We start from the raw sequence: 22676 nt of genomic DNA, 5'->3' as shown, positions 1-22676 counted from the left end.
TTTTTTAAAACATTTCCCCCTTTCTTTCCTTTCAATCTTTCTTTCTGCTCCCTCCCTCTGTGTCTCTCTTTCTTCTCTTTTTTGAAAGCTCTCCTCCTTTATGGGTCTTAGTGATTCTCTGTTTGTTACTGTAGCCAGTGTACTACATTTTTTGAGGAAATAAAAGGGAACTCCTTTGATATCAAAAACAGATAATGACCAGTGACTGGGGATTGAGAGGATGTGAATTCTTTCTTTCCTTTACATTCAAAAGTGATAGCTTTCTTTTCTATTCAAAATGAAACACTGGTACAAATATATTTTATGTCAACTTAGCATCAGTTTCAACAATCTTCAGAGTCTGATGATAGATGGAGACTCTAAGAACATTTGAGATAAATGAGGAAATTATGAAAAATTTTCTTCTTTACTCTTACAGAAGATTTTCACCTGTGATAGACAAAATGTTGGAAACAAAGTGACTTCACGTTGCTAATACCGTTTCCTAAGGTGTAAACTGATACCTACACATAGAGTGCAAGAGCATCTTGTTCCAAGGCACAAATTCTTGAAATCTATAGATGATTGATACTCTTGGATTCCATGTGCCTTCATTGCCCTGACAGTTTTTACTCCACCTACCTATAATCAGCAAATCAACATATGTCCTTAGAAGAGATGCCTCATCTCATTATCTTATTTACAGACACATGTTTAGGACATTTCCACTGCCAGCTTCTCCACTTTTTAAAGAAAAGATATTTCTTGAACTACTCCTGCCTCACAATTACAATGCTACAAAACTCCCATTTTTTCCTCCTTCCAATTATAAGACAATTCTTTTGTACCATAAATCTTGGTCTTATTATATTCCAAAAATTACTTTGTTCTAGACTATCATTGGGAAATTTTTACCACATAAAGGATAAAAACTCTTTCTAAATATCAGTTCTGAATGCAAATGTTAACTATTCTGTTTGAAAATGTATTTTGATACTGTAAAGCAATGAGCATCCTCTATACTCATAATAAATTAGTATTCCACATTTCATTTGTGCTTTAAGATTTTATTAATTTAGATCTTGGTGATTTGAAATGTTAAATCTTTTAAAAATATTTACAGACTGAAATTGCTTTGTGCATACCATCAAAATAAAATATAAATCACAACTTAATGATATAAGTTTGAGTTTTAACTTTACAAGCATTCATTTATCTCTGTGAAATAATACAGGTTTTTCATCTTTTTATTGTGTTCTTCCTGCAATCCCATGGACTGTAGCCTACCAGGATCCTCTGTCCATGGAATTTTCCAGGCAAGAGTACTGGAGTTGGTTGCTATTTCCTTCTCCAGGGGATCTTCCTGATTCAGGGATCGAACCCAGGTCTCCCACATTGCAAGCAGATGCTTTACCATCTAATCTACCAGGGAAGCCCAAATAGTATGTTCAGTTCAGTCACTCAGTTGTGTCCGAATCTTTGCGACCCCATGAATTGCAGCACACCAGGCCTCCCTGTCCATCACCAACTCCCGGAGTTCACTCAAACTCATGTCCATTGAGTCGGTGATGCCATCCAGCGATCTCATCCTCTGTCATCCCCTTCTCAACCTGCCCCCAATCCCTCCCAGCATCAGAGTCTTTTCAATGAGTCAACCTCTTCACAGGAGACGGCAGTTACTATAGTTCAAACGTTATCAATATGTGTGCTTAACTTCCTTAATGTTTTCCTGAAAAGTATGCTGCTGGGTTGCTGCTGCTAAGTCGCTTCAGTCATGTCCAACTCTGTGCGACCCCCAGATGGCAGCCCAACAGGCTCCGCCGTCGCTGGGATTCTCCAGGCAAGAACACTATGCCTAATTTTTAGTCCTCTGGGAGTATATTTTAGCAGTCATTCATCTAGAAAAACATATTAATAACATTGTGGTAGAAAGAAGACTGGACGTATAAATGAGCGCTAGTGAGTCAATAGATTGTATTGTAAAATAAGGGAATTAGATCCAGTAGTTTCTAGTTCTACTTATTTTGTAAGATTTTATAAGTAATAGTTTATTTTATATTTAGTTAAGACTATTAATAAAAGTACATTTTAAGCTTATGACTGGAGAAATCCATTTCTAAATATTCTACATTATAGTCAGGTACGGTCAAGCTTTAAAAAATTAACTATTTCGCTCTTTTGGGAAGACATGAATGAAAATATATTAAATATCCAACAAACCACTTATTTTTAAAAGATAATGCAACATTTTATGTTTCAGAAAGATGATGTAGATAGACCTAAGGATGGGTTCAAATAATAAAGCATAAGTGTTTTTTATGACAATATCACAAACAGTAAAATTCCATAGATTGTGCCATTTGAACCTCACAAAACCTTGTGATATATTCATCAGAAATTTATTAATATCACTATTTCACAAATAAATGGCTAAAGCACACAGAGCTTCTAGTTTGTGAAAATCATTTAGCTAGTACAATTGAAGGCTTGGGCAATAGTCCATTTCTGCCTGACAATGTTTGTGATTCTATAGATAATTCCTGTTAACTTAGTTAATAGGTAAATGCCATTATGGCTTCAAGGAAGAATAAAACAATCAAACTGCTGCTGCTACTAAGTTGCTTCAGTTGTGCCCAACACTGGATGACCCCATAGACGCAGCCCACCAGGTTCCCCCATCCCTGGAATTCTCCAGGCAAGAACAGTGGAATGGGTTGTCATTTCCTTCTCCAACGCATGAAAGTGAAGTTGTTCAGTCGTGTCTGACTCTTAGCGACCCCATGGACTGCAGCCTACCAGGCTCCTCCACCCATGGGATTGTCCAGACAATACTACTGGAGTGGGTTGCCATTGCCTTCTCAGAATAATCAACATACTAGTCCTCATTTGGTATGTTAACATAAACCTTACTATTTCTCATTTCTCTTTAGCCCATTCTCCCACTGTACCATGTGGAGGATATGAAGGTTCCAACTGCAATGTGGAATGGTAGACAGGACATTGTGACAATTCCAAAAGATCTTAAGAATTTGGAAGCCAAAGTCTCCAATTTCATTCCCCAAAAGAAGATTCCCCACTACCATCATCTTGATTTTATAATAAGATTAGATGCTTATAATCAGATTTATACTGAAATCTTTGCAATAATAAATGAAGTTCAATAAGGTTAAAAATCGCTCTCATTTTACACATATTTTCCACCTCTTTGAGGTTTTCTTGATTTTCTATACACAAAGGTTGTCTTGCTTGTCTTTTTGTTTGTTTAAAAATCTTTTATTTTTAAGTCAGAATCATTTTGCTTTATCATTTGCATTTGTCCAAAAAAATATAAGCACTAGTAAAATAGTTCATTCATTTTTTCATGCTGTCCATGCCACGGAAATTTTAATATTTTTGACAAGAAGAGAGCTTTTTGAGGAGTAAGCGCATTCCTTTCTGGCAATAAAAAATCTTGAGGTATTTATGCAGAAAGAATCCAAGTTGTATGGTATGCATTTGAGGAATATGGTGTCTCGAGAAATGACTGTAAAAATGCCTGCCATACTTTTGGCAAAGAAGCCTAATGAGACCTTATTAATTAGTCCTCTTGGCTGGAGTTCAATGAGACCAGGTCTTCTGTCCCACCATCTACATGGACCAGGAGCTGTTTTGAAGAAAATGATTATATTAGTGTCCTTTAATGTGGAAAAAAGAAAAATATTTAAGGGTCATTTATTTATTATGGAAAATGCTCACAAAAGAACCAGTAGTTTCACAGAGAAGTTTGTTAACCAATAATTAACATGAAGTGTCACAAAGCAAACATAAAGTGTCAGAAGCTAATATAACTTCATTCATTGACTCTCAGTTTCATTCATTTTCAGTTATATATTAATCAAAATGAAACTGTCATTTACATGTTATGTTGTAGAACTGAGTCATTTCATATGTGTTGAAAGTCCAAGATCAATATGATACGATCAAAACACTTTGGCCTGATTCATTTGTCAGTCTTTTTTTTTTTAACTATACAATACTGTATTGGTTTTGCCATACATTGACATGAATCCACCACAGATATACATGAGTTCCCAACCCTGAACCACCACCCCCCACCATCACCCTCCCAATACCATCTCTCTGGGTCATCCCAGTGCACCAGCCCCAAGCATCCTGTATCCTGTATTGAACCTAGACTAGCGATTTGTTTCTTACATGATAGTATACATGTTTCAATGCCATTCTCCCAAATCATCCCACCCTCTCCCTCTCCCACAGAGTCCAAAAGTCTGGTTTTACATCTGTGTCTCTTTTGCTTTCTCGCATATAGGGTTATCACTACCATCTTTCTAAATTCCATATATATGTGTTAGTATACTGTATTGGTATACTAACCAATACAATTGTATTTCTGGCTTACTTCACGCTGTATAATTGGCTCCAGTTTCATCCACCTCATTAGAACTGATTCAAATGTATTCTTTTTAATGGCTCAGTAATACTCCATAGTGTATATGTACCACAGCTTTCTTATCCATTCATCTGCTGATGGACATCTAGGTTGCTTCCATGTCCTGGCTATTATAAACAGTGCTGTGATGAACATTGGAGTACACGTGTCTCTTTCAATTCTGATTTCCTCGGTGTGTATGCCCAGCAGTGGGATTGCTGGGTCATAAGGCAGTTCTATTTCGAGTTTTTGAAGGAATCCCACACTGTTCTCCATAGTGGCTGTACTAGTTTGCATTCCCACCAACAGTGTAAGAGGGTTCCCTTTTCTCCACACCATCTCCAGCATTTATTTCTTGTAGACTTTTGGATTGCAGCCATTCTGACTGGTGTGAAATGGTACCTCACTGCGGTCTTGATTTGCATTTCTCTGATAATGAGTGATGTTGAGCATCTTTTCATGTGTTTGTTAGCCATTCATATGTCTTCTCTGGAGAAATGTCTATTTAGTTCTTTGGCCCATTTTTTGGTTTGGTCGTTTATTTTTCTGGAACTGAGCTGCAGGGGTTGCTTGTATATTTTTGAGATTAGTTGTTTGTCAGTTGCTTCATTTGCTATTATTTTCTCCCATTCTGAAGGCTGTCTTTTCACCTTGCTTATAGTTTCCTTTGTTGTGCAGAAGATTTTAATTTTAATTACATCCCATTTGCATATTTTTGCTTTTATTTCCAGTATTCTGGGAGGTGGGTCATAGAGGATCCTGCTGTGATTTATGTCAGAGAGTGTTTTACCTATGTTCTCCTCTAGGAGTTTTATAGTTTCTGGTCATACATTTAGATCTTTAATCCATTTTGAGTTTATATTTGTGAATGGTGTTAGAAAGTGTTCTAGTTTCAATCTTTTACAAGTGGCTGACCAGTTTTCCCAGCACCACTTGTTAAAGAGATCTTTAATCCATTGTATATTCTTGCCTCCTTTGTCAAAGATAAGATGTCCATAGGTGTGTGGATTTATCTCTGGGCTTTCTATTTCGTTCCATTGATCTATATTTCTGTTTTTGTGCCAGTACCATACTGTCTTGATGACTGTGGCTGTGTAGTAGAGCCTGACGTCAGGTAGGATGATTCCTCCAGTTCCATTCTTCTTTCTCAAGATTGCTTTGGCTATTCGAGGTTTTTTGTATTTCCATACAAATTGTGAAATTATTTCTTCTAGCTCTGTGAAAAATACCACTGGTAGCTTGATAGGGATGTGCATTGAATCTGTACGATTGCTTTGGGTAGTATACTCATGTTCACTATATTGATTCTTCCGATCCATGAACATGGTATATTTCTCCATCTGTTAGTGTCCTCTTTGATTTCTTACATCAGTGTTTTAGAGTTTTCTATATATAGGCCTTAGGTTTCTTTAGGTAGATATATTCCCAAGTATTTTGTTCTTTTCGTTGCAGTGGTGAATGGAATTGTTTCCTTAATTTCTTTTTCTGCTTTCTCATTATTAGTGCATAGGAATGTAAGGGATTTCTGTGTGTTGATTTTATATCCCACAAATTTACTATATTCATTGATTAGTTCTAGTAATTTTCTGGTGGAGTCTTTAGGGTTTTCCATGTAGAGGATCATGTCATCTGCAAACAGTGAGAGTTTTATTTCTTCTTTTCCAATTTGGATTCCTTTTATTTCTTTTTCTGCTCTGATTGCTGTGGCCAAAACTTCCAGAACTATGTTGAATAGCGGTGAAAGTGGGCGCCCTTGTCTTGTTCCTGATTTTAGGGGAAATGCTTTCAATTTTTCACCATTGAGGATAATGTTTGCTGTGGGTTTGTCATATATAGCTTTTATTATATTGAGGTATGTTCCTTCTATTCCTGCTTTCTGGAGAGTTTTAATCATAATTGGATGTTGAATTTTGTCAAAGGCTTTCTCTGCATCTATTGAGATAATCATGTGGCTTTTATTTTTCAATTTGTTAATGTGGTGAGTTACACTGATTGATTTGTGGATATTGAAGAATCTTTGCATCCCTGGGATAAAGCCCACTTGGTCATGGTGTATGATCTTTTTAATGTGTTGCTGGATTCTGATTGCTAGAATTTTGTTGAGGATTTTTGCAACTATATTCATCAGTGATATCAGCCTATAGTTTTCTTTTTTTGTGGCATCTTTGTCAGGTTTTGGTATTAGGGTGATGGTGGCCTCATAGAATGAGTTTGGAAGTTTACCTTCCTCTGCAATTTTCTTGAAGAGTTTGAGTAGGATAGGTGTTAGCTCTTCTCGAATTTTTTGGTAGAATTCAGCTGTGAAGCCATCTGGACCTGGGCTTTTGTTTGCTGGAAGATTTCTGATTACCATTTCAATTTCTTTGCTTGTGATGAGTCTGTTAAGATTTTCTATTTCTTCCTGGTTCAGTTTTGGAAAATTGTACTTTTCTAAGAATTTGTCCATTTCTTCCACGTTGTCCATTTTATTGGCATATAATTGCTGATAGTAGTCTCTTATGATCCTTTGTATTTCTGTGTTTTCTGTTGTGATCTCTCCATTTTCATTTCTAATTTTATTGATTTGATTTTTCTCTCTTTGTTTCTTGATGAATCTGGCTAATGGTTTGTCAATATTTTTTTTAGTTTTTTATTTTTTAAATTTTAAAATCTTTAATTCTTACATGCGTTCCCAAACATGAACCCCCCTCCCACCTCCCTCCCCATAACATCTCTCTGGGTCATCCCCATGCACCAGCCCCAAGCATGCTGTATCCTGCGTCAGACATAGACTGGCAATTCAATTCTTACATGATAGTATACATGATAGAATGCCATTCTCCCAAATCATCCCACCCTCTCCCTCTCCCTCTGAGTCCAAAAGTCCGTTATACACATCTGTGTCTTTTTTCCTGTCTTGCATACAGGGTTGTCATTGCGATCTTCCTAAATTCCATATATATGTGTTAGTATACTGTATTGGTGTTGTCAATTTTATTTATCCTTTCAAAGAACCAGCTTTTGGCTTTGTTGATTTTTGCTATGGTCTCTTTTGTTTCTTTTGCATTTATTTCTGCCCTAATTTTTAAGATTTCTTTCCTTCTACTAACTCTGGGGTTCTCCATTTCTTCCTTTTCTAGTTGCTTTAGGTGTAGAGTTAGGTTATTTATTTGACTTTTTTCTTGTTTCTTGAGGTATGCCTGTATTGCTATGAACTTTCCCCTTAGCACTGCTTTTACAGTGTCCCACAGGTTTTGGGTTGTTGTGTTTTCATTTTCATTTATTTCTATATATATTTTGATTTCTTTTTTGATTTCTTCTGTGATTTGTTGGTTATTCAGAAGTGTGTTGTTCAGCCTCCATATGTTGGAATTTTTGATAGTTTTTCTCCTGTAATTGAGATCTAATCTTAATGTATTATAGTCAGAAAAGATGCTTGGGATGATTTCAATTTTTTTGAATTCATCAAGGCTAGATTTATGGCCCAGGATGTGATCTATCCTGGAGAAGGTTCCGTGAGCACTTGAGAAAAAGGTGAAATTCATTGTTTTAGGGTGAAATGTCCTATCGATATCAGTTAGGTCCAACTGGTCTATTGTATCATTTAAAGTTTGTGTTTCTTTGTTAATTTTCCATTTAGTTGATCTGTCCATAGGTGTGAGTGGGGTATTAAAGTCTCCCACTATTATTGTGTTATTGTTAATTTCCCCTTTCATACTTGTTAGCATTTGTCTTACATATTGTGGTGCTCCTATGTTGGGTGCATATATATTTATAATTGTTATATCTTCTTCTTGGATTGATCCTTTGATCATTATGTAGTGTCCTTCTTTGTCTCGTTTCACAGCCTTTGTTTTAAAGTCTATTTTATCTAATATGAGTATAGCTACTCCTGCTTTCTTTTGGTCTCTATTTGCATGGAATATCTTTTTCCAGCCCTTTACTTTCAGTCTGTATGTGTCCCTTGTTTTGAGGTGGGTCTCTTGTAGACAACATATATAGGGGTCTTGTTTTCGTATCCATTCAGCCAGCTTTTGTGTATTGGTTGGGGCATGTAACCCATTTACGTTTAAGGTAATTATTGATAAGTATGATCCCGTTGCCATTTGCTTTATTGTTTTGGGTTTGGGTTTATACAACCTTTTTGTGTTTCCTGTCTAGAGAATATCCTTTAGCAATTGTTGGAGAGCTGGTTTGGTGATGCTGAATTCTGTCAGCTTTTGCTTGTCTGTAAAGCTTTTGATTTCTCCTTCATATTTAAATGAGATCCTTGCTGGGTACAGTAATCTGGGCTGTAGGTTATTGTCTTTCATTACTTTAAGTATGTCTTGCCATTCCCTCCTGGTCTGAAGAGTTTCTATTGAAAAATCAGCTGTTATCCTTATGGGAATCCCCTTGTGTGTTATTTGTTGTTTTTCCCTTGCTGCTTTTAATATTTGTTCTTTATGTTTGATTTTGTTAATTTGATTAATATGTGTTTTGAGGTGTTTCACCTTGGGTTTATCCTGTTGGGGACTCTCTGTGTTTCTTGGACTTGGGTGATTATTTCCTTCCCCATTTAGGGAAGTTTTCAACTATTATCTCCTCAAGTATTTTTTCATGGTCTTTCTTTTTGTCTTCTTCTTCTGGGACTCCTATAATTCAAATGTTGGAGCATTTCATATTGTCTTGGAGGTCTCTGAGATTGTCCTCCTTTCTTTTAATTCGTTTTTCTTTTTTCCTCTCTGATTCATTTATTTCTACCATTCTATCTTCTATTTCACTAATCCTATCTTCTGCCTCCATTATCCTACTATTTGTTGCCTCCAGAGTGTTTCTGATCTCATTTATTGCATTATTCATTATATACTGACTCTTTTATATTTCTTCTAGGTCCTTGTTAAACCTTTCTTGCATCTTCTCAATCCTTGTCTCCAGACTATCTGTGATACCATTTTGATTCCACGATTTTGGATCATTTTCACTATGATTATTTTGAATTCTTTATCAGGTAGATGCCCTATCTCTTCCTCTTTTGTTTGTTTTGGTGGGCATTTATCCTGTTCCTTTACCTGCTGGGTATTCCTCTGTCTCTTCCTCTTGGTTATATTACTGCGTTTGGGGTGGTCTTTCTATATTCTGGGAATTTGTGGAGTTCTCTTTATTATGGAGTTTCCTCACTGTTGTATCAGTGGCTTGTCAAGGTTTCTTGGTTAGGGAAGCTTGTGTCAGAGTTCTGATGCGTGGAGCTGGATTTCTTCTCTCTGGAGTGCAATGAAGTGTCCAGTAATGAGTTATGAGATGTCAATGGTTTTGGAGTAACTTGAGCTGCCTGTATTTTGAAGCTCAGGGGTGTGTTCCTGTGTTGCTGGAGAATTTGCATGGTATGTCTTGCTCTGGAACTTGTTGGCCCTTGGGTGGTGCTTGGTTTCAGTGTAGGTATGGAGGCCATTTATCAGTCTTAAAGCACTGTCCATTAAGGTAGACGATATGTAACTGCATGTTGCTATGTAAGTGGAAATAAGAAATAATTAAATTAAATTATAATTTCAGTTTCTCAGTTTCCCTAGCTGCATTTCAAGTCCTCAACAGCCATTTGTGGCTACTGGGTACCATATTGGAAAGCACAGATATACACAATTTCTTTATTGCAGAAAGTTCTACTGAAGAGCTCTGGAAAATGAAGAAAAATAAGTCATGGATATTGTAAACAGTAGAGTTATCCTTCAAGGTTTATAAATTAACACACACACACACCACAAATTAAACAGAAAAAGAAGATAGTTTATGACATCAGTTGCGAACTACTGCCAGAAAAATTAAAGTTGTCATTGCCACTGACTCTCATATTGAAAGCCTTTCCAAAATGATAAAGCCTTAATTTTTATATATCCTCATAGGAAATACTGTTTGTGAAGGTATAATATTGACATTAATGATATTCCAGAATACAGCTATAATATACATTGATTGAAGTACATCAGTTAACGAGGTTGGTAATTTTCCTTCTACTGTAACATATTCCTGGTTACTTCAACTGCAACATGATTTTGAAATCAAACTTCAATTTTAAATGCACTAGGCATATTAGATACATATTTTCATTGCCATAAATATGCTCCAAAGGCACAGATTTTAAAGTGTGTTCAGACTGAGGACCCAACTCCATCCACTCCACTCTAAATATGGCATTCCCTTTAGGAGCTCCTTTACAATTAGGACACAAGTGGTTAGATAAATGAACTGGCCACCGATATTAGTATCAGCCCACTCCAGTGTTCTTGCCTGGAGAATCCCTGGGACAGAGGAGTGTAGTGGACTGCCGTCTATGGGGTCGCACAGAGTCAAACACAACTGAAGCAACTTAGCAGCAGCAGCAGCACAGCAGCACAGCAGCTGTAAAGCAGGAATTACTCTGTTCTTTCCCTTGTTCTGCCCTGATACCCAGGAGGTCTTAGAAATTTTGATGCAAGGGAGACAGGAAATGAAATGGGGCAGACACCTATGGTCCTTGACTCCCCATGTCTCTGGCTGCCTTTTGTCTGTGGAAAACTTTAGTCAAAGAATAGGTTTAATCAGAGAAATGAGAAAAATGCAGAAACAAAGGAAAACAGTCAAAGGAGACCAAATAATAATAATTGTAGTCCTTAACATAGTCAAGGACATATAGTTCCTTCTCAAAGGCTATAGATAATATTGTGAGCCATATCCTGTGAGCTGTCTTATAGCTACCGAAACTCCCACCAGGTGAAGGAGTTAACTATGTGATCAGATTGCAGTCATGGCATAAGCTGCCACGGTTTTGAGAATCTGTCTCCATGAAATAGAAACAAACTGACCCTGGAACTGATGATTGTGCTGTGTGCTGTGCTGTGCTTAGTTGCTCAGTCATGTCTGACTCTTTGCGATCCATGGATTATAGTCCAACAGGTTCCTCACAGGAGGGACTAGAGGAACTATCCTACGTTGAAGCTCAGGACCAGCGGCGGTAAGGAGATACCCCTCGTCCAAGGTAAGGAACAGCAGCTGTGCTTTGCTGGAGCAGCCGTGAAGAGATACCCTAGCCCAAGGTAAGAGAAACCCAAGTAAGATGGTAGATGTTGCAAGAGGGCATCAGAGGGCAGACACACTGAAACCATACTCAGAGAAAACTAGTCAATCTAATCACACTAGGACTACAGCCTTGTATAACTCAATGAAACCAAGCCATGCTTGTTGGGCAACTCACGACAGGTGGGTCATGGTGGAGAGGTCTGACAGAATGTGGTCCACTGGAGAAGGGAATGGCAAACCACTCCAGTATTCTTGCCTTGAGAACCCCATGAACAGTAGGAAAAGGCAAAATGATAGGATACCAAAAGAGGAAGTCCCCAGGTCATTATGTGCCCAATATGCTACTGGAGATCAGTGGAGAAATAACTCCAGAAAGAATGAAGGGATGGAGCCAAAGCAAAAACAATACCCAGTTGTGGATGTGACTGGTGATAGAAGTAAGATCCGATGCTATAATGAGCAATATTGCATAGGAATCTGGAATGTCAGGTCCATGAATCAAGGCAAATTTGAAGTGATCAAACAAGAGATGGCAAGGGTGAACATCGACATTCTAGGAATCAGCGAACTAAAATGGACTGGAATGGGTGAATTTAACACAGATGTCCATTATATCTACTACTGCGGGCAGGAATCCCTCAGAAGAAATGGAGTAGCCATCATGGTCAACAGAAGAGTCCGAAATGCAGTACTTGGATGCAATCTCCAAAACGACAGAATGATTGATCTCTGTTCGTCTCCAAGGCAAACCATTCAATATCACAGTTATCCAAGTCTATGCCCCAACCAGTAACACTGAAGAAACTGAAGTTGAATAGTTTTATGAAGACCTACAAGACCTTTTAGAACTAACACTCAAAAAAGATGTCCTTTTCATTATAGGAGACTGGAATGCAAAAGTAAGAATTCAAGAAACACCTGGAGTAACAGGCAAATTCGGCCTTGGAATGAGGAATGAAGCAGGGCAAAGACTAACAGAGTTTTGCCAAGAAAATGCACTGGTCATAGCAAACACCCTCTTCCAACAACACAAGAGAAGACTCTATACCGAAATCAGATTGATTATATTCTTTGCAGCCAAAGATGGAGAAGTTCTATACAGTCAACAAAAACAAGACCAGGAGCTGACTGTGGCTCAGATCATGAACTGTTTATTACCAAATTCAGACTCAAACTGAAGAAAATAGGGAAAACCGCTAGACCGTTCAGGTATGACTTAAATCAAATCCCTTATGATTATAAAGTGGAAGCGAGAAATAGATTTAAGGGCCTATATCTGATAGATAGAGTGCCTGATGAACTATGGAATGAGGTTCGTGACATTGTACAGGAGACAGGGATCAAGACCATCCCCATGGAAAAGAAATGCAAAAAACCAAAATGACTGTCTGGGGAGGCCTTACAAATAGCTGTGAAAAGAAGAGAGGTGAAATGCAAAGGAGAAAAGGAAAGATATAAGCATCTGAATGCAGAGTTCCAAAGAATAGCAAGAAGAGATAAGAAAGCCTTCTTCAGCCATCAATGTAAAGAAATAGAGGAAAACAACAGAATGGGAAAGACTAGAGATCTCTTTAAGAAAATTAGAGATACCAAGGGAACATTTCATGCAAAGATGGGCTTGATACAGGACAGAAATGGTATGGACCTAACAGAAGCAGAAGATGTTAAGAAGAGGTGGCAAGAACACACAGAAGAACTGTACAAAAAAGACCTTCAAGACCAAGATAATCATGATGATGTGATCACTAATCTAGAGCCAGACATCTTGGAATGTGAAGTCAAGTGGGCCTTAGAAAGCATCACTACGAACAAAGCTAGTGGAGGTGATGGAATTCTAGCTGAGCTATTTCAAATCCTGAAAGGTGATGCTGTGAAAGTGCTGCACTCAATATGCCAGCAAATTTGGAAAACTCAGCAGTGGCCACAGGACTGGAAAACGTCAGTTTTCATTCCAATTCCAAAGAAAGGCAATGCCAAAGAATGCTCAAACTACCGCATGATTGCACTCATCTCACATGCTAGTAAAGTAATGCTCAAAATTCTCCAAGCCAGGCTTCAGCAATACGTGAACTGTGAACTCCCTGATGTTCAAGCTGGTTTTAGAAAAGGCAGAGGAACCAGGGATCAAATTGCCAACATCCGCTGGATCATGGAAAAAGCAAGAGAGTTCCAGAAAAATATCTATTTCTGCTTTATTGACTATGCCAAAGCCTTTGACTATGTGGATCACAATAAACTGTGGAAAATTCTGAAAGAGATGGGAATACCAGACCACCTGACCTGCCTCTTCAGAAATCTGTATGCAGGTCAGGAAGTAACAGTTAGAACTGGACATGGAACAACAGACTGGTTCCAAATAGGAAAAGGAGTACGTCAAGGCTGTATATTGTCACCCTGCTTATTTAACTTCTATGCAGAGTACATCATGAGAAATGCTGGACTGGAAGAAACACAAGGAGGAATCAAGATTGCCGGGATAAATATCAATAACCTCAGATATGCAGATGACACCATCCTTATGGCAGAAAATGAAGAGGAACTAGAAAGCCTCTTGATGAAAGTGAAAGAGGAGAGTGAAAAAGTTGGCTTAAAGCTCAACAATCAGAAAACGAAGATCATGGTATCCGGTTCCATCACTTCATGGCAAATAGATGGGGAAACAGTGGAAACAGTGTCAGACTTTATTTTTCTGGGCTCCAAAAATCACTGCAGATGGTGATTGCAGCCATGAAATTAAAAGACGCTTACTCCTTGGAAAAAAAGTTATGACCAACCTAGATAGTATATTCAAAAGCAGAGACATTACTTTGCCAACTAAGGTCCGTCTAGTCAAGGCTATGGTTTTTCCTGTGGTCACGTATGGATGTGAGAGTTGGACTGTGAAGAAGGCTCAGCGCCGAAGAAGTGATGCGTTTGAACTGTGGTGTTGGAGAAGACTCTTGAGAGCCCCTTGGAGTGCAAGGAGATCCAACCAGTCCATTCTGGAGATCAGCCCTGGGATTTCTTTGGAGGGACTGATGCTAAAGCTGAAGCTCCAGTACTTTGGCCACCTCATGCGAAGAGCTGACTCATTGGAAAAGACTCTGATGCTGGGAGGGATTGGGTGCAGGAGGAGAAGGGGACGACCCAGGATGAGATGGCTGGATGGCATCACTGACTATGGACGTGAGTTGGTGATGGACAGGGAGGCCTGGCGTGCTGCGATTCATGGGGTCGCAAAGAGTTGGACACGACTGAGCTACTGAACTGAACTGAACATACCAACTATCTTTACAGTTACTTTTGTTTTTCTTTCAGAGACTCAAAAATGCACGTCAGCACAATGTATTGCTTGAAAGTGTATTTACCTGTTAAAAACATAGCGATACAAATATATCTCCGAACAGTGTCAATCAAACTGCTGAAACACAGTAACACAAGCAAAACCAACTCTACAGCTTTGAATAAAAATCAAGTCCAATTTAATTACCAGTTGACACAATCCAAAGAAACTTGAAGATATTTAAATTAGTCTCCTGCCACTGTTTTGGCTGCCTGACCAAAATACAGGTTCTGAAACAGAGTGTTTGCAGTATCTCCTATGCACTGAGTGGACACAGATATTCCTGAATCAGTGATGAAAATTCAGAAATTATTTCAAGAATATTCTTTGTCTTCTTCAGATTACTTTTAAGTGAGTAAAATGTTAGTTTAGGATCATTTTAGAAGTTTGGTTAGTTTCATTTAGCCAAATCAGATCCATACCCCTGTAATGATGGAAATGTAGTTCTAAATTTTTGTACAGGATACCTAACACCAAACCTCTGCCCAGTGCAGACACAAGAGTTGCTTATATGGTAGGAAAGAGAATGATTAAAGAGTAGAAAAAAGCCTGTTTTTGTCTTTCTCTAGCTCGAGATCTTCATCGAGACACTGCGTTTTGTAGGCTTCAGTTGAAAGAACTGGATACAACATTTTCTTTGTTTCCTGTCAGTTCTATAAACAATCTACACAACAGGGTAGAGGATATTTAGGAAAGCCAAAACAGCAATTCGAAATGAATAGCCCTACAGGCATTGCAGTTAAATGATGCAGGAATATTATGTATTTTATAGAGATACTTCTATGCTTACAGAGATGCTTATATGAGTCACTATAATATTAATTTCCTCATTGGATAAAAATTCACCTAATAAAGTTGGTTGGGGAGCATCTGTCATGTTGGAAGCCATGATTTATTTGTTTCCAGGATTGGAAGATCTTCTGAGATGTTTCACACAGACTATGTTCCAGTGACAACTGCTTGTGGAAGGAACTGAATTCTATCCATATCTCCCAGGACTTGAGGATTCACCTCCCAGAGACTTCAGAGATCAGGTAATAATCATTGATCTATTTGCAATTCTTATTTTAGTGAAAAATGGAAAATATTTTTAAGTACAGAACTTTAAATATTATTATATTTATATTTTCATTCTATCATGTTAAGCAAGACACAGCAGAAGTAAAACATGACCACTCCAGATGGAGAAAAGAGGCCATAGAGTTGTCCAGGCATGTTCTGATGACTTTTTCCTTTCAGAAAGCTGTAGCATTTACCAAGCAGACATTCCTATTTCTGAATCTTGAGCCACCTATCAGAAGTCTATACTTGGGAAAAGCTAGTGACAGATAATTTTAAAGATGTGAGAGAACTTATTGAGGAGTTGTGCATGTAGAGGTTTGAAAAAGAGGATTTGGATGATGTTTGGAAAACTGTTTAGCATACTCAGAAAGCCCTTTATTGCCTCATTCCAATAGCCTTGAGCCTGAATATTCTTTCTTATGAGCAGGGCCATCTACAGGGAAATATTGGGTCAAATGATAGACGGGAGTCACTGTACTAAATGACATGCCTGTTTATGGAACTTAGAGCATACTTCTAAGAGTTTGTGAAGGACCACCGTCTTTTTTTTTTTTTTTTTTTTTTTCTGCTGCTGCTTCAATAGAAAAAGCCTTGCTGAGTGAGAAGGGAAAAAATGGTTTACATTAATTTGGGGATTATTTAAGAGTACATGCTCCTCCCATCCTCAAAATAGCAGACCTGCATTCAAGGCTAAAAAGGTGCGTATGAGTCAGTCTGGTGGACTAATACCTCTCTTGATCATCAGCAGTTTGGATATCCTCCACAGGTCCTGGTACAAATCCCCTAAAAAAAATCAGTGGACAAATGTATGATTTGAAAATACTCTCTTCCATTCAGTAAGCAGATTTTCAGTTTGTTAATTTTTGTGTGTGTGCAGAGCTTTTTGGTTTTATGTAATGCTAATTTTTTTCTTTCTTTCTTGGTTGTATTTTCAGTGTAAAATTTAGAGAATTATCACCAAGACCAATAACAAGGATCTTATCACCTAAGTTTTCTCTTAGAAGTTTTATGGTTTCAGGGCTGACCTTCAAGTCTTTAGGTATATTTAGAGTTAACTTTTGTGTACAGGGTAAGATAGTTCTCCTCCTTCGTTTTTCATATGGGATTGTTCAATTTTTCCTACAGTGTTTACTGAGGAGACCGTTAGTTCCCCATTGCATATATTTTTGCCTCTTTGTTCATAAATTAGTTGAACATATATATGAGTTGGTTTATATCTGGATTCTCTATTCTGTTCCATTGATCTACATGTCTTTTTTTTTTTTTTTTTTGCCAATACCATATTGTTGTGATTACTATGGCCTTGTAAAAAAAGTTTAAAATCAGAAAGTGTTATCCCTCTTTCTTTTTTTCTTCTTTATCATAATTGCTTTGGCTATTATGATCTTTTATGATATTATACAAATTTTGTTTACTTGTCCCAGTTCTGTGAAAAACAGCATTAGAATTTTAATAGGCAGTCTTCTTTGAGTAATATGAAGATTTAACAGTAGTAATTCTTCTAATCCACAAGCACAGAATACATTTCCATTTACTGATGTCTCCTTCAATTTCTTTAATCTATGTCTTATAGTTTTCAGTGAAAGGATCTTTCACCTCTTTGGTTAAATTTATTTCTAGATATTTATTCTTTTTGATGCAATAATAAGTAGGATTGCTTTCTTAATTTCTCTAATAGTCATTAACAGTGTATAAAATGCAACTGATTTTTGTGTATAGGCTTTTTGTTCGGTAAATTTACTAACTTTGTTTACAAGTTCTAGCAGATTTTTGAGTAGTCTTAAGGGTTTTCTTATTTTTGCTTTATTGTCTATGCCAAAGCCTTTGACTGTGTGGATGACAATAAACTGTGGAAAATTCTGAAAGAGATGGGAATACCAGACCACCTGACCTGCCTCTTGAGAAATCTGTATGCAGGTCAGGAAGCAACAGTTCAAACTGGACATGGAACAACAGACTGGTTCCAAATAGGAAAAGGAGTACGTCAAGGCTGCATATTGTCACCCTGCTTATTTAACTTCTATGCAGAGTACATCAGGAGAAATGCTGGGCTGGAAGAAGCACAAGCTGGAATCAAGATTACCAGGAGAAATATCAATAACCTCAGATATGCAGATAACATCACCCTAATGGCAGAAAATGAAGAGAAACTCAAACGCCTCTTGATGAAAGTAAAAGAGGAGAGTGAAAACATTGACTTAAAGCTCAACATTCAGAAAACAAAGATCATGGCATCCAGTCACATCACTTCATGGGAAATAGATGGGGAAACAGTGGAAAGAGTGGCTGACTTTATTTTTGGAGGCTCGAAAATCACTGCAGATGGTGATTGCAGCCATGAAATGAAAAGATGCTTACTCTTTGGAAGGAATGTTATGACCAGCCTAGATAGCATATTCAAAAGCAGAGATATTACTTTGCCAACAAAGGTCCGTCAAGTCAAGGCTATGGTTTTTCCAGTGGTCATGTATGGATGAAAGAGTTGGACTGTAAAGAACGCTGAGTGCCGAAGAGTTGATGCTTTTGAACTGTGATGTTGGAGAAGACTCTTGAGAGTCCCTTGGACTGCAAGGAGATCCAACCAGTCCGTTCTAAAGGAGATCAGTCCTGGGTGTTCATTGGAAGGACTGATGCTAAAGCTGAAACTCCAATACTTTGGTCACCTCATGCAAGAGTTGATTCATTGGAAAAGACCCTGATGCTGGGAGGGATTGGGGGCAGGAGGAGAAGGGGACGACAGGGGATAAGATGGCTCAATGGCATCATTGACTTGATGCACGTGAGTTTGGGTGATCTCTGGGAGTTGGTGATGGACAGGGAGGCCTGGGGTGCTGCAGTTCATGGGGTCGCAGAGTCGGACGCAACTGAGAGACTGAACTGACCTGAACTGAAGGGTTTTCTATATACACTATCATATTATCTTCAAATACAGACTATTTTACTTTTGCCTCTTGATTTGGATGCCTTTGTCTTTGTTCACTCCATAAAATGACTTTGAGATTCATCTATGTTTCTTCATGTAATAGTAGTGTGCTCATTTTTTGCTGAGTAAGATTTCAATCTATGGATACATACTGCAGTTTGTTTAACACACTCACTTGATTATAGTAACTTTATAGTAACTTGATTGTCTGTCTTGAAATCAAGGAATGCCTTTCTAACTCATTCTTCTTTCTTAAATTTTTTAATATTCCAGTTGTTTTGGTTTTCATATAAGTTTTAACATTAACGTGTCAAATTTTACACTGTAATTATACTGAACATATAGAAAAAATTGAGGAAATTGACATCTTAACAATACTGAGGTGTTACCAACATCAAGATGGTGTAAGTTGTCCTTCCTTTTTGTTCTCCTTTTTATCAACTAAAAATCAATATCCATCATAAACAATATAAGCTTTCTTGGAGTTGTAGAAACCAGGACCACATGCAAGGGACCCAGGAAAATTCTAATTCATCAGTGCAGATGGTAATAGGCAGACACACCTCCATCTGGGCTGTGGAACCAGCAAGAGACAGCAAGGCTGCCACAATCCCTCTCAGCTGAGATTGGGGAAACTTGGGTGATAATGATTTGGGCAGATACTCATTGATGGGAAAGATTTTGTAAAGATTCAGCCATTCTGAAGGGAGATTCCAACACAACATTTGAGGGGGAAAAAAATGAAGGTTTGAACACTCTGGAGAGGGTAAGAGGAATGTTGCTAGTGTTGCCTCTGTACTAAATTGTACACTCAAAATATTCTTAAGAAGTTAGAGCTCACATTAAGTGTTCTTAGCACAATAAAGTAATATTTCTATTAATACATAAAACTGCATTTTATTCATGTAGGCAAGACCTGGTATAATTCATTTTATAACTGTGTTGTAACAACCATCAAAATCTTTTTTTAAAAAATGGTTCCTCCCCAGATCACACAGACAACACAGAAATACAAAGGATCGTGAGACTATTATCAGCAATTATATGCCAATAAAATGGACAACATGGAAGAAATGGACAAATTCTTAGAAAAGTACAGCTTTCCAAAACTGAACCAAAAAGAAATAGAAAATCTTAACAGACCCATCACAAACATGGAAGTTGAAACTGTAATCAGAAATCTTCCAGCAAACAAAAGCCCAGGTCCAGATGGCTTCACAGCTGAATTCTACCAAAAATTGAAAGAGCTAACACCTATCCTACTCAAACTCTTCAAGAAAATTTCAGAGGAAGGTAAACTTCCAAACTCATTCTATGAGGCCACCATCACCCTAATACCAAAACCTGACAAAGATGCCACAAAGAAAGAAAACTACAGGCCAATATCACTGATCAACATAGATGCAAAAATCCTTAACACAATTCTAGCAATCAGAATCCAGCAACACATTAAAAAGATCATACACCATGACCAAGTGGGCTTTATCTCAGGGATGCAAGGATTCTTCAATATCCACAAATCAATTACTGTAATACACCACATTAACAAATTGAAAAATAAAAACCATATGATTATCTCAATAGATGCAGAGAAAGCCTTTGACAAAATTCAACATACGATTATGATAACAACTCTCCAGAAAGCAGGAATAGAAGGAACATACTTCAACATAGTAAAGGTTATGTATGACAAACCCACAGCAAACACTATCTCCATAGTGGCTGTACTAGAAAAATTGAAAGCATTTCCCCTAAAGTCAGGAACAAGACAAGGGTGCCCACTTTCACCACTACTATTCAACATAGTTCTGGAAGTTTTGGCCACAGCAATCAGAGCAGAAAAAGAAATAAAAGGAATCCAAATTGGAAAAGAAGAAATAAAACTCTCACTGTTTGCAGATGACATGATCCTCTACATAGAAAACCCTAAAGATTCCACCAGAAAATTACTAGATCTAATCAATGAATATGATAAAGTTGCAGGATATAAAATCAACACACAGAAATCCCTTGCATTCCTATATACTAATAATGAGAAAATAGAAAGAGAAATTAAGGAAACAATCCCATTCACCATTAAAACGAAAAGAATAAAATACTTAGGAATATATCTACCTAAAGAAACTAAAGACCTATATATAGAAAACTATAAAACACTGGTGAAAGAAATCAAAGAGGACATTAATAGATGGAGAAATATACCATGTTCATGCATCGGAAGAATCAATATAGTGGAAATGAGTATACTACCCAAAGCAATCTATAGATTCAATGCAATCCCTATCAAGCTACCGGCAGTATTTTTCACAGAGCTAGAACAAATAATTTCACAATTTGTATGGAAATACAAAAAACCTTGAATAGCCAAAGCAATCTTGAGAAAGAAGAATGAACTGGAGGAATCAACCTGCCTGACTTCAGGCTCTACTACAAAGGCACAGTCATCAAGACAGTATGGTACTGGCACAAAGACAAAAATATAGATCAATGGAACAAAATAGAAAGCCCAGAGATAAACCCACGCACCTGTGGACATCTTATCTTTGACAAAGGAGGCAAGAATATACAATGGATTAAACACAATTTCTTTAACAAGTGGTGCTGGGAAAACTGGTCAACCACTTGTAAAAGTATGAAACTAGAACATTTTCTATCACCATACACAAAATATAAACTCAAAATGGGTTAAAGATATAAACGTAAGACCAGAAACTATAAAACTCTTAGAGGAGAACATAGGCAAACCACACTCTGACATAAATCACAGCACCATCGCAGATTCATGTTGATGTATGGCAAAACCAATACAATATTGTAATGTAAAAAAAAAGATAAAATCTGAAAAAAATAAAAATATTAGCAAGATCCTCTATGACCCACCTCCCAGAATATTGGAAATAAAAGCAAAAATAAACACATGGGACCTAATTAAAATTAAAACCTTCTGCACAACAAAAGAAACTATAAGCAAGGTGAAAAGACAGTCTTCAGAATGGGAGAAAATAATAGCAAATGAAGCAACTGACAAACAACTACTCTCAAAAATATACAAGCAACTCCTGCAGCTCAATTCCAGAAAAATAAACGACCCAATCAAAACATGGGCAAAAGAACTAAATAGATATTTCTCCAAAGAAGACATACATAGGGCTAACAAACACAGGAAAAGATGCTCAACATCACTCATTATCAGAGAAATGCAAATCAAGACCACAATGAGGTACCATTTCATGCCAGTCAGAATGGCTGCGATCCAAAAGTCTGCAAGCAATAAATGCTGGAGAGGGTGTGGAGAAAAGGGAACCCTCTTACACTGTTGGTGAGAATGCAAACTAGTAGAGCCACTATGGAGAACAGTGTGGAGATTCCTTAACAAACTGGAAATACAACTGCCTTATGACCCAGCAATCCCACTGCTGGGCATACACACTGAGGAAACCAGAATTGAAAGAGATACGTGTACCCCAATGTTCATCACAGAGCTGTTTATAATAGCCAGGACATGGAAGCAACCTAGATGTCCATCAGCAGATGAATGGATAAGAAAGCTGTGGTACATATATACAATGGAGTATTACTGAGCCGTTAAAAATAATACATTTGAATCAGTTCTAATGAGGTGGATGAAACTGGAGCCTATTATACAGAGTGAAGTAAGCTAGAAAGAAAAACACCAATACAGTATACTAACGCATATATATGGCATTTAGAAAGATGGTAATGATAATCCTGTATGCGAGAAAGCAAAAGAGACACAGATGTATAGAACAGTCTTTTGGAGTCTGTGGGAGAGGGCGAGTGTGGGATGATTTGGGAGAATGGCATTGAAACATGTATAATATTATATAAGAAATGAATCGCCAGTCTAGGTTCGATGCAGGGTACAGGATGCTTGGGGCTGGTGCACTGGGATGACCCAGAGGGATGGTATGGGGAGGGAGGTGGGAGGG

The sequence above is a fragment of the Capra hircus genome, chromosome 26 (assembly GCF_001704415.2).
Source record: "Capra hircus breed San Clemente chromosome 26, ASM170441v1, whole genome shotgun sequence".
NCBI classification, from domain to species: Eukaryota; Metazoa; Chordata; class Mammalia; order Artiodactyla; family Bovidae; genus Capra; species Capra hircus.
This window is presented reverse-complemented; position numbering follows the sequence as displayed.